The sequence below is a fragment of the Giraffa tippelskirchi genome, chromosome 3, assembly GCF_054371585.1.
Source record: "Giraffa tippelskirchi isolate mGirTip1 chromosome 3, T2T-mGirTip1v1.2.pri, whole genome shotgun sequence".
Lineage (NCBI taxonomy): Eukaryota > Metazoa > Chordata > Mammalia > Artiodactyla > Giraffidae > Giraffa > Giraffa tippelskirchi.
In genome coordinates, this window is record NC_137277.1 from 122,311,641 (window position 1) to 122,327,992 (window position 16,352).

At 38.5% G+C, this 16,352-nt stretch overlaps 1 protein-coding gene and 1 non-coding gene across 23 annotated transcripts in view; one reads left to right on the forward strand and one right to left on the reverse strand.

Moving 5' to 3' along the window:
• The window catches only part of ZRANB3 (zinc finger RANBP2-type containing 3), a 270,266-nt gene that overhangs the window by 7,391 nt on the left and 246,523 nt on the right, over window positions 1-16,352 (forward strand). Inside the window, exon 1 of one of the 22 annotated variants that reach the window (XM_081579183.1) lies at window positions 13,940-14,038. The exons of the other annotated variants lie outside the window; for them this stretch is intronic. The gene's annotated coding sequence lies outside the window, so the exon portion shown is untranslated. Of the gene's footprint in view, window positions 1-13,939; window positions 14,039-16,352 lie in introns of those variants that run through there. 22 annotated transcript variants of the gene reach the window in all.
• On the reverse strand, window positions 7,062-7,166 carry LOC145543910 (U6 spliceosomal RNA). The gene has a single exon (XR_014081155.1). It is a non-coding gene; the product is annotated as a U6 spliceosomal RNA (small nuclear RNA).

Below are 16,352 nucleotides of genomic sequence, written 5' to 3' on the forward strand. Positions count from 1 at the left end.
TTTGGTCCCATTACTTCATGGAAAATACATGGGACACGATGGAAACAGTGACACACTTTATTTTCTTGGACTCCAAAATCACTGCAGATGGTGACTGCAGCCATGAAATTGAAGACACTTGCTCCTTGGAAGAAAAGCTATGACAAACCAAGACAACATATTCAAAAACAGAGACATTACCTTCCCGACAAAGGTATATCTAGTCAGAGCTATGGTTTTTCAAGTAGTCATGCATGTATATGAGAGTTGGACCTTAAAGAAGGCTGAGTGCCAAAGAACCAATGCCTTTTAACTGTGGTGTTGGAGAAGACTCTTGAGAGTCCCTTGGACTTCAAGGAGATCAAACCAGTCACTCCTAAAGGAAATCAACCCTGAATATTCATTGCAAGGACTGATGCTGAAGTTCCAATACTTTGGCCACCTGATGTGAAGAGCCGACTCATTAGAAAAGACATTGATGCTGGGAAACATTGAAGGCAGAAGGAGAATGGGACGACAGAATACAAGATGGTTGGATATTATCACTGACTCATATTGATATGGCATCACTGACTCATATTGATATGGCAGATATTAGATACGGCAGTTTTAAAATGGACACGAGTTTGAACAAGCTCCAGGAGATGATGAAGGACAGAGAAGCCTGGCGTGTTGCTGTCCATGGGGTCGCAAATAGTCAGACACAACTTAGCGACTGAACCACAGTGCTAGAGTGGGTGTGTGCCTACTATGTCACTTCCATCTCGTCCAACTCTTTGCGACCGTATGGACTGTAGCCTGCCAGGCTTATTTGTCCATAGGATTCTCCTGGCAATAACACAAGGATAAATAATAGTTTGCCGTGCCCTCCTCCAGGGGATCTTCCTGACCCAGGGATTGAACCCATTTCTCATATGTCTTCTGCATTGGCAGGTGTGTTCTTTACTACTAGCGCCACCTGGGAAACCCAATACTAGTGTACTGAAGTAAAACAGGATGAAAAGTTTGTGGTTCTTGACTTTATAAAGACATTCTGATGAGAGAAGAAACAGATGAAAATAATTTTCAATCGCAGTAGTGCATAAAGGCAGTGAACTGATACTACGGTAAATGTGGGATAGTCCTGTTGGGAAGTACTGCATATTCCTGTGGAACACTGATGGCTTGGGGTGGGTGATGCCTGTCGGAGTGGAAAGAAATGAATGGATTTGTGATATGTTTGGGGAATAGTTAATAATTAATCGTTTTAATGTGGTTAAAGAAGAAGTAGAAATCAAGAATGAACTCAATTTACTGGTTTGAGTAACTTCATGATTGCACTATTACTGAGAGAGTTGGTCAGGGAGCACACAGTTTGGTAGAGAATAGAAGACTTTGGTTTTGGACACTTAGGCTAGAAATGTCTGTATGTATGGTCAGGCCTGTCAAGATGGCTGTTCTGTTGTCCTCTGTGCCCTGCCTGCTCCACCAGTGAGTGCTTCACCTATACCCTACTCACCTGACTGACCTTCCTGCTTATACTTCCCCCAGGCCAACTAATGATTGCTTTTATCAAAGAGATCTTGAAGGTGGGCTTCTCTACTGGTTTCCCAGGTAACTGATGCACCCACCAGACATCAATTCCCCACCTAACCCCAGGGAGCAAAAGCTGCCACCTTGTCGTGCCTGCTCTTAGCAGCACGTGGTGGGGTACCTCTCCAGAACCCTGCTTTCAGACATGTAAGTGCCCTCATCCATTAAACTGCTGTCTCTGTTGCTAACTCCAGGCTCTTTCTTCGGTCTTAAAACTGGGCAAGTGCAGGCCTTATAGGCCTGTGGGGTGCAGCCCAGCACTTTGAGACATCCAAGATGTCAGGTACGTGATTAGATGTAGGAGTCTGAAGCTAAGAGATTATATGATGTATTACCCAGACTATTTGTAGTACCCCTCTAAAAGATTGTCCTTGTCCCCGCATCCATTCTTTCAAATTTGACAAGGTAATCTTTGTAAAGTAGTGACTTGATTAAACTCTAGGAAAGGGTCCCAATTTCTTACAGAATAAAGTCTAAACTCTTTTTTTAATACAGCATAAGGAAACCTCCCTGACCTGACCTATTTTTACTTCTTTACCACTTGTCACAAAGCATCTAATTTTTAGCTATGCTAAACTGCTTAGGGTTTTCTGAAACTTTATGGTTTTGCAAATATGGCCTCTTTCTCTCTAGAATCTCCTTGATTTTCCATCAGCAAACTCCCCTCTTTCTTCAAGTTTTGAGTTACATCAAGTATTTAAATAAGGTGTACTGCATTTTTTCTAAGTGAACCCTCCTTTGATTGCTTGCTACCTCACATGGTTCAACACTCCCACTTATGTGTGGTATTGTTATATATACTTCTTTCATAGCGCTTACTGCATTGTGTTGCAATTATTTGTATATAACTCTTATTTCCATCTTAGATTTAGCTGGAGGGTGAGGCTCCAATGGCACAAAGTCATATTTGTCTACCTGGCACCCTCTTCAATGCCTAATACATAATAGATACTCAACAATTATTTGTTGAATGAATGATTTTAAGAGGCAGTGTTGCATAATAGCAAAATTCAGACTTTACATTAGACCAATCAGAGTTCTAGACTTAATATCACCACTTAGTAACCGGTGATAAATTATTTAATATCTCTGAACCTCAGTTTTCTTGTCCTTAATGTGAGGGTAATGATAACTTATCTTTGTGAGTTGTTTTGAGAATTATAGATTTTCTAAATTTTCCTAGTGTACTGCCTGACAGAAAGAGATCATTCATTAGTGGGAGTTATTTTATCTTTCTGAAAACAGTTCCCTGTAGAATGGAAGATTGTAATGTCCTTGCTTTTAAAGTAATTAGATATTAGATATGGCAATTTTAAAGTCCCATCAGTTAGTTAAAAAATATTATGTAATTTTATAGTATTCTGAACTTGATCTTTTATCATTTTAGAACATTATTCAATTTTATTACAAAACGTGATGTTAATTTATTAAATTTAGTTTGTAACTTACTGACAACCCTTAAATATACCTATATCAGATAAAACATGAAGCAGAATATACTCTATTATGAAACTATGAAGTAGGGTAAAATATGAAATAGGTACATTTATAAATTCTGATGAAATCGGAAGAGTTTCTAAGATTGAGTATATGATTTTGTGGGTAATAACTGAAAGTATCTGAGTAGGTAAGTGACATCTTTATAGACTGCATTTTCAAACTCACATTCAGACTGCTGCTGTTGTTTTTGTGAGTGTGTGTGTAACTGAGCAGGACCCTATAGGGCCTTCCCAGGACAGACCCCTCTGTCATATCCTCTGCTTTAGCTCCTCTGTGTTACCTAGATAATAGTCTCTGATGCCCATTTCCTGAGTGGTTTTACAGTGAAAGTGTTAGTTGCTCAGTCGTTTCTGACACTTTGCAACTTCACGGACTGTAGCCCGCTAGGCTCCTCTGTCTATGGGATTCTCCAGGCAAGAATACTGGAGTGGGTAGTCATTCCCTTCTCCAGGAGATCTTCCAGACCCAGGGATCGAATCCACATCTCCTGCATTGCAGACAGATTCTTTACTGTTCGATTCTTTACAGCTGCTAAAACCCCCACCAACTGGAAGAAATTAACTACTTAATTGTTGACCTTGAGTACATAGGCCCTACAGCCTACAGGTGCCTAAGGATTGATAACGTTAACCCCTGTGACACCACCCTGGTACCCCACCGTCAACCAATCAGAGAATTGTGCACAGCTGATCACATGCCCTGAGATGCCCCTCCCTTTCCTTGCCTTTAAAAATGGTTTGCTGAAACCTTTGCGGATTTCAGACTTTTTGAGCATTAAGAGCCCTGGAGTTCTTGCTTGATGTCCTGTAATTAATGCTATGTACACTTTCCTTCATCACAACCTGGTGTCAGTAGATTGGCTTTACTGTGTGTCAGCGTGTGGACCCAAGTTTGTTTTGGTAACTTGTGTTTTCTGAATCCATGTACTTTAGAGCAGAGTTGTCCAGTAGACCTCCATATTCACCATTTGTGGGAACTAGCAATTTATTTTAGCTCAGTTTGTATTTCCAATAAGGAACTTGGAATTATTTCTGTTAATACATGCATATTTCTGTACTTAACTTGGGAAAGCACTGGTGTTACTAGCTTGTAGTCCTCCTCCCTCATCTTTGACTACCTGCTTCCTATTATCAGTGGGTGGGAGGAGAGGAGGAATGAGTAATCAAATTACTTGTCTTAGGTCACTCAAGATTTATTTAAAATAGTTTTACATTTACTTGTGTCCATGTAACTAAATTGCCATAGTAATTAGGACCATTTTCACTAACAATTTTTGTTTGGGATGAATTTATAAAATTTAGTTATCTAGATTAACTGAACTTGTGTTTAAATTTAATTTTACTTACTTGGCAGTGCTGGGTCTTAATTGCAGCATGTGGGATCTTTAGTTTTGGCATGCAAACTCTTAGCTGTGGCGTATGGGATCTAAATCCCTAACCAGGGATCGAACCAGGGCCCCCTGCATTGGAGTGCTCATGGTCTTAGCCACTGGACCACCATGGAAGACCCTGAACTTGTTTTTAAATTGAACAGAAGATTTGCTTGATACTATGTAGCATAGAATTTTCTACAGTATTCTAATACCCTGATATTCTAACATTAAGCCATATTTTATCCATATTTAATAAACTACCCCCTCTCTAATCTTAATCACTTTGCAAACTGTGTCATTTTCCCTGCTATAACTTGAACTTGGTTTACTTTCTGTCTACCTACATTCTGACTTCTACATCTGAATGCACACCTTAGCTGATCTGGTATGTTAGGTTTTTAGTTCCTCAACTGCCATATTGCCTGTGAACTTAATTTTCACACTAGTTCAGCTATGCACTCCAGTGGTCCCATCTTATATTGTCTCATCTCTAGGAATTGTTCTACCTCTAGACTGTTTAATTATGGTCCCTGTCCTTTGAAGTTTTGTTTTTTCTTTAAATATTTATTCATTTTTGGCTGTGCTGCAGTGGTTTTGTTGCTGCTAGGGCTTTTCTAGTTGTGGCAAACAGGGGACTACTCTCTAGTTGCGGTGTGCGGGCTTCTCAGTGCAGTGACTTCTTGTTGCAGAGCATGGGCTTTTAAGGAGAGCAGGATTCAGTGGTTGTGGCTTCTGAGTGCTAGAGCACAGGCTTATTAGTTGTGGCACATGGACTTAGTGGCTCTAAGGTATGTGGGATCTTCCCAGATCAGGGATCAAACTCATTTCCTCTGCATTGGCTGGCGGATTCTTTACCACTAAGCCACCAGGGAAACTCCTGAAGTTTTAATACAACAAATAAGATCGAGTGCATAGTGCTGGGCACTGGTGTAGGTGCATGGAATACACCAGAAACAAAACAGACAAAAATCTATGCCCTTTTGGAGAGTTTATAGCCTAGTGGAAAGAGACAGAAAAAAACAAAACCCATAGTAAGTATGTAAATTATATAGTGTTTTACAAGTTGATGAGTGGTATCAAGAAAGAAAAAGTAGAGCAAGTAAGAGATACAAGGGAGTTCAATTTTTTTGTTTTAAAAAATTTTATTCTGAAAAATTTAAGATATATAGTCTCAGTTCAGTTCCGTTCAGTCGCTCAGTCGTGTCTGACTCTTTGTGACCCCATGAACCGCAGCAGGCCAGGCCTCCCTGTCCATCACCAACTCCCGGAGTTTACCCGAACCCATGTCCATCAAGTTGGTGATGTCATCCAGCCATCTCATCCTCCGTTGTCCCCTTCTCCTCCTGCCCTCAATCTTTCCCAGCATCAGGGTCTTTTCCAGTGAGTCAGCTCTTCACATCAGGTGCCAAAGTATTGGAGTTTCAGCTTCAACATCAGTCCTTCCAGTGAACACCCAGGACTGATTTCCTTTAGGATGGACTGGTTGGATCTCCTTGCAGTCCAAGGGACTCTCAAGAGTCTTCTCCAACACCACAGTTCAAAAACATCAATTCTTCTGCGCTCAGCTTTCTTTATAGTCCAGCTGTCACATCCATACATAACCACTGGAAAAACCATAGCCTTGACTAGACAGACCTTTGTTGGCAAAGTAATGTCTCTGCTTTTTAATATGCTGTCTAGGTTGGTCATAACTTTCTTTCCAAGGAATAAGTGTCTTTTAATTTCATGGCTGCAATCACCATCAGCAGTGATTTTGGAGCCCAGAAAAATAAAGTCAGCCACTGTTTCCACTGTTTCCCCATCTATCTGCCATTTAGTGATGGGACCAGATGCCATGCTCTTAGTTTTCTGAATGTTGAGCTTTAAGCCAACTTTTTCACTCTCCTCTTTCACTTTCGTCAAGAGGCTCTTTAGCTCTTCTTCACTTTCTGCCATAAGGGTGGTATCATCTGCATATCTGAGGTTATTGATATTTCTTCCAGTAATCTTGATTCCAGTTTGTGCTTCCTCCAGGCCAGAGTTTCTCATGATGTACTCTGCATAGAAGTTAAATAAGCAGGGTGACAATATACAGCCTTGACGGACTCCTTTTCCTATTTGGAACCAGTGTGTTGTTCCATGTCTAGTTCTAACTGTTGCTTCCTGACCTGCATACATGTTTCTCAAGAGGCAGGTCAGGTGGTCTGGTATGCCCATCTCTTTCAGAATTTTCCACAGTTTATTGTGATCCACACAGTCAAAGGCTTTGGCACAGTCAATAAAGCAGAAATAGATGTTTTTCTGGTATTCTCTTGCTTTTTCGATGATCCATCAGATGTTGGCAGTTTGATCTCTGGTTCCTCTGCCTTTTCTAAATCCAGCTTGAACATCTGGAAGTTCACGGTTCACATATTGCTGAAGCCTGGCTTGGAGAATTTTAAGTACTACTTTACTAGCGTGTGAGATGAGTGCAACTGTGCGATAGTTTGAGCATCCTTTGGCATTGCCATTCTTTGGCATTGGAATGAAAACTGACCTTTTCCGGTCCTGTGGCCACTGCTGAGTTTTCCATATAGTCACAAGAATGGTACAAATATGCTGTTGACCCAGAATCATATATTGTTAATGTTTTGTCATATTTACTTAAAAATTCTCTCTCAAAAATATGTAACACTTTAGGAATTTGTGTGTCATCCTTGTGTAGGAGCCATGTTAATGTTCTCTGTATTGTTCTAATTTTAGTGTATGTGCTGCCTGCTGCTGCTGCTAAGTCGCTTCAGTCATGTCCGACTCTGTGCGACCCCATAGACGGCAGCCACCAGGCTCCGCGGTCCCTGGGATTCTCCAGGCAAGAATACTGGAGTGGGTTGCCATTTCCTTCTCCAGTGCATGAAAGGGAAAAGTGAAAGTGAAGTTGCTCAGTCGTGTCCGACTCTTAGCGACCCCATGGACTGCAGCCTACCAGGCTCCTCCGTCCATGGGATTTTCCAGGCAAGAGTACTGGAGTGGGGTGCCATTGCCTTCTCCTAAGCAAGGACAAACATTGTAGTTTTAAATAAGGTGGTCAAGTTAAGTGTTCACTGAGAGAATGGCATTTTAGGAAAGGCTAGAAGGAAACAAGGGAAGTAGCCATGCAAAGAGGAAGCAGTGGGGAATGGGGATGAGGAGAGTGGTATAGGCAGATGGCCCAGCTGGTATGGAGTCCAAAGCAGGAACATGTAAGAACATAAGTTTGATAGGAAAAAGTGAGGTGGGGAGGTAACAGGAGAACGGTGCAGAGTGTAGAAGGGCTGCTAAACCATTAACAGATTTTATCCAGGTAAAATCAGGAGCCACCAAGGAGTTCTGAGAAGTAATGTGATCAGATTTACTTTGTAAAAGTATTTCACTGACTGCTGAATTGAGAGGAGAATGTAAGGAGCACAATGGCATCTGGAGTATCAGGCTGTTGCAAGAATTCAGGCTTAGAGGGAACATGATGGTGGCTCAGATCATGCGAGTAGATGTGGAAGTGGTAGGAAATGGTGGGATTCTGAAAATGTTTTGAACATAGAGCCAACAGGAGATGGTGGTGGATTGGATGTGCACTGTGAGGCAAAGTGTGAAGTCAAGGAATTGGTGTGAGTAACTGGCAAGATGGGATGGGGAAGACCCTTGATGGAGTATGGTTTGAGAGAAAAATCTAGAGTTCATTTTGGTCACAGTAAGTTTGAGATGTCTGTTAGACTGCTAGGTAGATATGTCTGGTTAAATATGCAAACAAATCTGAAGTTAAGAAGAGGTCTGATCTTCACATATGCGTATGGGAGTCATCAGCATAGAGGTAGTATTTAAAGCCATGAAACTAATGAGATCTCTAAAGGATAGAACAGAGGATGCTAAAACCCGAGCCCTGGTACTCTCTAAGAGGACAGGGAGATGAGGAAAAGTGAAAAGTTTAGACCAAGAAGGAATGATGCATGATAAAATCCATGAGGGTGTAGTGTTCCAGAATCTAAATGAAAAAAAAAAGTGATTTAATGAAGAGGGAATGATTTACTGATAGTGAGATGGAGACTGAGAATTCCTTCATGCTCTCTTCCTTTTACTTCCAATTCATTTCCTTTATACTTTAAAAAATATATATTTATTTTTATTTATTTACTTGTTTGACTGCGCCAGGTCTTAGTTGTGGCATGAGAGATCTAATTCTCTGACCAGGGACCAAACCTGGGTCCCCTGAATTGGAAGCATGGAGTCTTAGCCAATGAACCAGGGGAGTCCTTTGTATAAACTTACCTGGTTATTGTCTATTTGTTCTTCAGATCTCAGTCTTGATGTGTATATCTGTTAAGAAGCCTTCCAAAACCCCAAATCTGAACACTGTCCCTCTTATATGTTCCACTGACATCTGCTTGGTACATTCCCTATAGTGTTTCTTGAAAATTGTGTGTTCTATGTTATTATATATCCAGAGCCTTCTGCAATGTCTGCTCCACATAAACATGCAAGTATTTTTTTTGTTGAATACATGAAAAAAATGAAATTCATTAAGTGAATATTTTTTAATTGTAATTCTTTACAGAGCAAATGTTCTATTTAAAATAGATATTTTCACTGGGATTTAGCCCTGAGGCAGAGATGGAGCATTCTTGTGTTGAAAAGAGAGTAAAGACCCAGATATATTACCTCTGCCACTAGCTACATGATCCTGTTTTATCTTTTTGGTCCTCATTATCCCAAACTTTCAGATTAACATTGTTACATGTTAAGCCAGTGTGTTTGCTTTTCCAACTTTTAAAACTGAAGTTTTAATTTTGAAGTCATTGTAAATTCATAGCTGTTGTGAGAAATATTGCTAAAAAATAATGCAGGTACAATCCTGTGTACCCTTTACCCAGTTTCCTGCAATGGTAATATCTTTGAAAACTGTAACACAGTATCACCACCAGGATATTGACACCATCAAGATGGAGAACATTTCCATCTCATAGGGGTCCCTCATGTTGCCTTTCTAGAGTCACAATCTGTTCTTTCTTTTCCCCACCTTAACCCTTGGCAACTACTAATCTCTTATCCATTTCTACAGTTTTGTCATTTGAAGAATGTTGCATAAATGGAGTCAAACAAATGTAACGTTTTGAGATTGCCTTTTTCAGCAGCACAATTCTCTGGAGATTTATCCATATTGTTGTGTATGTCAGTTGTGCCTTTTTTTTTTTTGCTGACTAGTATTCCATGATATGTGTGTACCAGTTTGTTTAACCATTTGCCTCGTAGAATGGTCCATTCCAGTTAGGTTGGTTTGAGGTTTTGACTAGAATGAATAAAGCTACTGTAAACATTCACATTTAGGTGTAGCCCTAAGTTTTGTGTAGACGTAAGTTTTGACATTTTTCCTCATGGGTAAATGCCCAGGAGTACAGTTGCTGAATCATATGAAGGTTACATGTGTAGTTATTAAAGAAATTATCAGATTATCAGTATTTTTCTAAGTGACTGTGTGTATACTCCATAGAAGCATACATCAAGACAGGAATTGCTTATTTGATAGATTGATTTTGTTTGTGTTTTAAATCTTTGGATGAGGCTTTGCTTCATTTCAGACTTTGTAGCCATACAAACATCCAGTCCCATCACTTCATGGCAAATAGATGGTAAAACAATGGAAACAGTGACAGACTTTATTTTCTTGAGCTCCAAAATCACTGCAGATAGTGACTGAAGCCACGAAATTAAAAGATGCTTGCTCCTTGGAAGAAAAGCCATGACAAACCTAGACAGCATATTAAAAAGCAGAGATATTACTTTGCCGACAAAGGTCCGTCTAGCCGAAGCTATGGTTTTTCCAGTAGTCATGTATGGATGTGAGAGTTGGACCATAAAGAAGGCTGAGTGCCAAAGAATTGATGCTTTTGAACTGTGGTGTTGGAGAAGACTCTTGAGAGTATCTTGGACTGCAAGGAGTTCCAACCAGTCCATCCTAAAGGAAATCAACCCTGAATATTCATTGGAAGGACTGATGCTGAAGCTGAAACTCCAATACTTTGGCTACCTGATGCGAAGAGCTGACTCATTGGAAAAGACCCTGATGCTGGGTAGGATTGGGGGCGGGAGGAGAAGGGGACGACAGAGGATGAGATGGTTGGATGGCATCACCGACTTAATGGACATGAGTTTGAGCAAGCTCCAGGGGTTAATTATAGACAGGGAAGCCTGGTGTGCTTCTGTCCACGGGGTCACAAAGAGTTGGACACAACTGAGCAACTGAACTGAACTGAAACTTGTATTTGAATCCTGGCTTTCTTATCCACCATGTTATAGTTTACTCATTAGTGAATATGAAAGTGAAAGTCACTCAGTCAAATCCGACTCTTGGTGACCCCATGGACTATACAGTCCATGGAATTCTCCAGGCCAGTATACTGGAGTGGGTCGCCTTTCCCTTCTCCAGGGGATCTTCCCAACCCAGGGATCGAGCCCAGGTCTCAAACATTGCAGGTGGATTCTTTACCAGCTGAGCCTCAAGGGAAGCCCAAGAATACTGAACTGGGTAGCCTATCCATTCTCCAGCAGATCTTCCCGACCCAGGTATTGAACCGGGGTCTCCTGCATTGCAGGCAGATTCTTTACCAACTGAGCTGTACTTATTTCATAGGGTTCTTAGCAGAATTACATGAGATAGCATATGTTCAATTTCTTGCACAAAACAGACACTCCAGAAATATTAGTTCTTTCACCACCTTCAGAATTAAAAACAGGGCCTATTTTCACTGGTGTTCGTGTTGTTTCAGTGGCATATAGGCATTATCTCAAGAGTTTGTTGATACTTTTATCAGTTCCAATTTAGTAACAGGGTTATCAATTCTTTGTTTTATACCTTCTTTTCAAGAAATCTTTTATAGTTTCCATATACAGGACTTGTGCATCCTTTTCTTAGATTTATTTCTGATCTTTGAATTTCTTGATGTTTTTAAGAATGGTATCAATTTTAACATCTTATTTTCTCATTTTTGCCTATGTAGAGGAACATAATGGATTCTGTATATTGGTCATGTATTCTTCAACCTTACTAAATTTGCTTATAAATTTCCTAGTAGATTATTTTATTCTTTGTACATAATCCTATGTCATGTATGAATTAAAAATTTTTTTTCTCCTTTTCTTTTGCTTTATTCAATTGATTTCCATTGTTAAATAAAATGAGATAGTAAGCATTTTTGTGAATTTTCTGACCTTTCAAGGAAAGCTGTCAACATTTTACCTTAAGATGTTCACTGAAGGTTTTTGGTAAAATCTTTTCATCATATGAAGTGTCTTCTGTTTTTCCTATGTCAGGGAGCTTTTACTCTGAACAGATCTTTAATTTTATCAAATGCTTCTCTCCCTGTACCATTAAGATTACCATATAAATTTTCTTCTTTATTTTGTTATTCTTGAAAATTTCATTGATTGAGGTTTTTACAATGTTTTTTTTTTTTAACAGCCTAATTGACATAAAATTCACCCAAAAATAAAATCAAAATTCATTCATTTTACAATTCTGTGGGTTTTGATATATTCAGAGTTGTAGAACCATTATCATGATCTAATTTTTTAACAGTTTCTTCACTCTGAAAAGAAACACAGTAATCATTTGGTGTTGCTCTTTATTCTCCTCCCCTGTATTCCTACCCTCCCCCCATTCCCCTGACTCCTGCCCTAGGCAACCATTCATTTACTTTCTGTCTCTATGGATTTGCTTCTTCTAGATTTTTCATAAAAATGGAATCACACAATATGTGGTTCTTTGTGACTGGCTTTTGTCACTTAGCATGTTTTCAAGATTCATCCCATGTTGTAGCACATATTAATATTTTATTCATTTTTTACTGTCAAATAATATTCCACTATATGAATTGACTATATTTTCTTTATCAGTTCATCAATTGATAAACATTTAGGTTATGTCTGTTTTTTAACTATCATCAATAATGCTGCTATGAAAGTTTGTATGTGAGTTTTTATGTAGATGTATATTTTCATTTATCTTGGGTGTATACCTAGAGGTAGAATTTGCAGGTTTTATAGTAATTACGTTTAACATTTGATGAACTGCTATATTGATTTTCACAATGATTACATTTGTATACATTTCCACAATCAGTGTTTGAGGGTTCTAATTTTCTCCACGCTTTGCCAAACTTCTTGTCATCTATCTTTTTTACGTTAGGCATCCTAATAAGTATAAAGTGATGTTTTGCTGTGGTTCTAATTTGCCATTTTCTTAATATTCATGATGTTGAACATTGTTCTGTGTGCTTATTGGCCATTTACGTATCTTCTTTAGAGAAATGTCTATTCATATCTTTTGCCCATTTAAAATTGGGTTGTCTTTTTTTTTCATTGAGTTATAATTGTTCTTTGTATATTCTAGATTTAAGTCCCTTGTTAGATATAGTTTGCAGATCGTTTCTCCCTTTTTGTGGATTGCCCTCACTTTCTGGATGGTATTATTTGCAACATCAAAGTTTTAAATTTTGGTGAAATCCATTTTATCTATTCTTTTGTTGCTTTTGTTTTTGGCATTGTATCTAAGAAACCACTGAATAACTCATGGTCACCAAGATTTATTCTTATGCTTTCTTTTAACAGTTTTTTAGTTTTAGCCCTTGATCTTTTTTATTTATTTTGTGTACGGTGTGAGTTAGGAGTCTGGTTTCACTCTTACATGTGAATATGAACATCTAGTTGTCTCAGCACTATTTCTTGAAAAGATTATTCATTTTCTCTTGAATTATTTTGATACCCTTGTCAAAAATCAGCTGACTCTTAAGTGTTTGTTTATGGACTCTGAATTCTAATCCATTGATCTGTCTGTCGATATGCTAGTACTACACTGACTTCATTATGTGGGTTCATAGTAAGTTTTACAACCAAGAAGTGTAAGTACTTCTTTTAGAAAGATAGTATAAATGGGAAAGGGCTTTCTAGAAGTGTTTTCCTTTTGAGTATTAAGTAAAACATTCCTTTTTTTATTAATTATATTGTACCACTACCTTTTTAAGTTCTTTATGCATTCAGGTACCTATTTGAATTATCAGTGAGCTAGCTCATAATTTTAGTTTAATTTTTTCTAAACATTTCTGTATTGTTTCAGAGTTCTTCCATCTTCATATTAAATAATTATTTTTTCTCTTGTTACTCTATTAAAAGTTTTTTATTAAGATTATTTTAGTTTCATTGTTTATTTTTACTAATAATAGTGCCTGATTCAGTCCTCATAAAAGTTTCAATGTGACCTCAACATAGTGGTATTTTTTTTTCTTGGAGTATTTGTTAAATTTTTTTACAATATTAAAAACCAAAGATAATAGGTAGTAAAATGATTTTTGTATATTTTTCTTAGCTTCTTGCCAGTGTCCGTCACTAAAACATAATATCCCTTATGCCACTTACCCTGAAAGGTTTCTAAGCCCCTATTCCTTCTGGAAAGTGGACATGACTCTTTCTGCTGCTACTACCCTTACCAGAGTAAATTTCACTTAATCCCAATGCTTTTGAATTTTTGCTTTCTAGGTTAAAGACTGAAACGGGTATATCTGATTAGCAAAATCTATAGGTGTAAGGCAAGCTGGGAGAGCAAGAATCTGTTATTTTCAGCTTTATTTTTGGAAGGTAATACCTGACTCCCACTCATATATGTAATGTAAGGAAATTTCTAAATATAGCAGGGGTCCCAGATGTTGGGTGGCTGCAAAAAATGATATGGGTTTACTATCCCAAATTGACTCCCAATACATATCCACCCTTGTTCTTTCCCTAGAGTTCCAGACTGATGTATTTTCAAGTCTGTTTGACATATCCACTTCATATCTTGTGGTCATCTCTAACTGTATATATTCCTAAACGATCTGTTGATTTTTTTTCCTTCCCAATCCATTTGTTCATTGGCCTTTAAGTAACTTGTGCAGCCTCTCAGTAAATTGTACAACTCCATCACACTAAACGTACATCTTGATTTCACATTTCCCTCATTCTCCCCATGTACTCCATCAGCAAGTCCTATTAGCTTGACCTCTGAGAGATTTCCTAAACCTCTATAGTTCCAGTGTTAAGATGATTTTTGCCATGTGCTTTGCAGCATGATAAAGAGTTTCATGCTTACCCCCTTTTGAGCCATTTTTCTATTCTTTATTCAGAGTTTTGTTATTATTGCTGACAAGGTACTGGGGATACTGACTCAGTGTTGCTTCTGAGAACAGGTCTGAGTTATAAATCACTTCTAAATTCAGTCACCATTGGAGCAGTATGGGCTTTGTGGACTGGCCAAGTCCTATAAGAACATTTCTCCCTGCCTTTCTATTGACAGCTTTAGCCTCATCTAGTAGTTTTTGAACTATAAGTCAGATTGTGTTCCTGCCCTGCATAAAACTTTCCAGTGATTGCTATCCAGTACAACTTTCAGTGAACAATGAAGTGTTCTGTATATGTGAAGCATTCAATATGATAGCCACTAGCCATATGTGGCTGTTGAGAATTGAAACATGGTGGATGGAGCTGAGGAACTTAATTTTTTATTTTAATTACATTTAAATAGCTATATCTGCCTAATAGTGTATTTGGCAACACATCTCCATTGACCTACCTTCATTCTTAAAGTGGAATCCAAAGTCTTTATGACATCCTTCTGTGATTTGACATTTGCTCATCTTAGTAGCTTCATCTCATGTCGTTCTGTCCCTTGGTTTAACCTCTTTGGCCTGCTTTCTGTTTCTAGAAATCACTAAGCCCTTTCTCAAATTAGGGTCGTTTCACTTACTTTGTTCACCTGGAGTGCTCTTCTATCAACTTTGAACCTGACTAGTTCTTTCACATCCTTTAGACTGTAGAGCAGGCATCACCTAACAGTGGACTTTCCTGGTCAGCTTGCCTAAAGTAGCTATTACCCTCTTAAGTTCCTTCATAATACTTGTACTATCAGTTCAGTTCAGTCGCTCAGTCGTGTCCGACTCTCTGCGACCCCATGAATTGCAGCACGCCAGGCCTCTCTGTCCATCACCAACTCCCGGAGTCTACCCAAACCCATGTTCATCGAGTCGGTGATGCCATCCAACCATCTCATCCTCTGTCGTCCCCTTCTCCTCCCGCCCCCAATCCTACCCAGCATTAGGGTCTTTTCCAATGAGTCAACCCTTCGCATGAGGTGGCCAAAGTATTGGAGCTTCAGCTTCAACATCAGACCTTCCAATGAACACCCAGGATTGATCTCTTTTAGGATGGATTGATTGGATCTCCTTGCAGTCCAAGAAACTCTCAAGAGTCTTCTCCAACACCACAGTTCAAAAGCATCAATTCTTCGGCGCTCAGCTTTCTTCACCGTCCAACTCTCACATCCATACATGACCACTGGAAAAACTTGTACTATATACTGTACTATATACTGTACTATAAACTTGTACTATATACTGTACTATATACTGTAATTAATCTCCTTGTTTATTTGTTTATTTTCGGTCTACCCCTCAAGTATGTAAGCTCTGTGGGGGTGTGATCCTTGCTTCTCTAGATTGTGGCATGTTGTACCTATTTGTTAATAATATATATTTGTCAAATTCTTGATATTCTTAAACATTATACACAGAGATTAATTACTTTTTTAGGGGAGTGGGAGGTTAAAGTTTTATAAGTCTGCAGGTAATTGATAATTAAAGCAAAGTTGTTTTTAAAATGAAATGAGGTTATAAATAGATAAAAGTTGTAATCTATATATGAAGTGTCATATTAAAGAAGCTTTGTAGTTCAGTGATTTAATAGGATTTTTTCTTGCAGAGTTCTAAGAATTTGAAGATACGTGAAATTTTTATGTTAGAAAATTAAAACTATATCTGTGGAAACCGACTGATGAGAAAGGTGCTATTCAGGCTGTGTTTATACTGTAGATTCAAGTGGTTAAAGAATTCATTTTAATATTTAAAAATCAATCTCATTT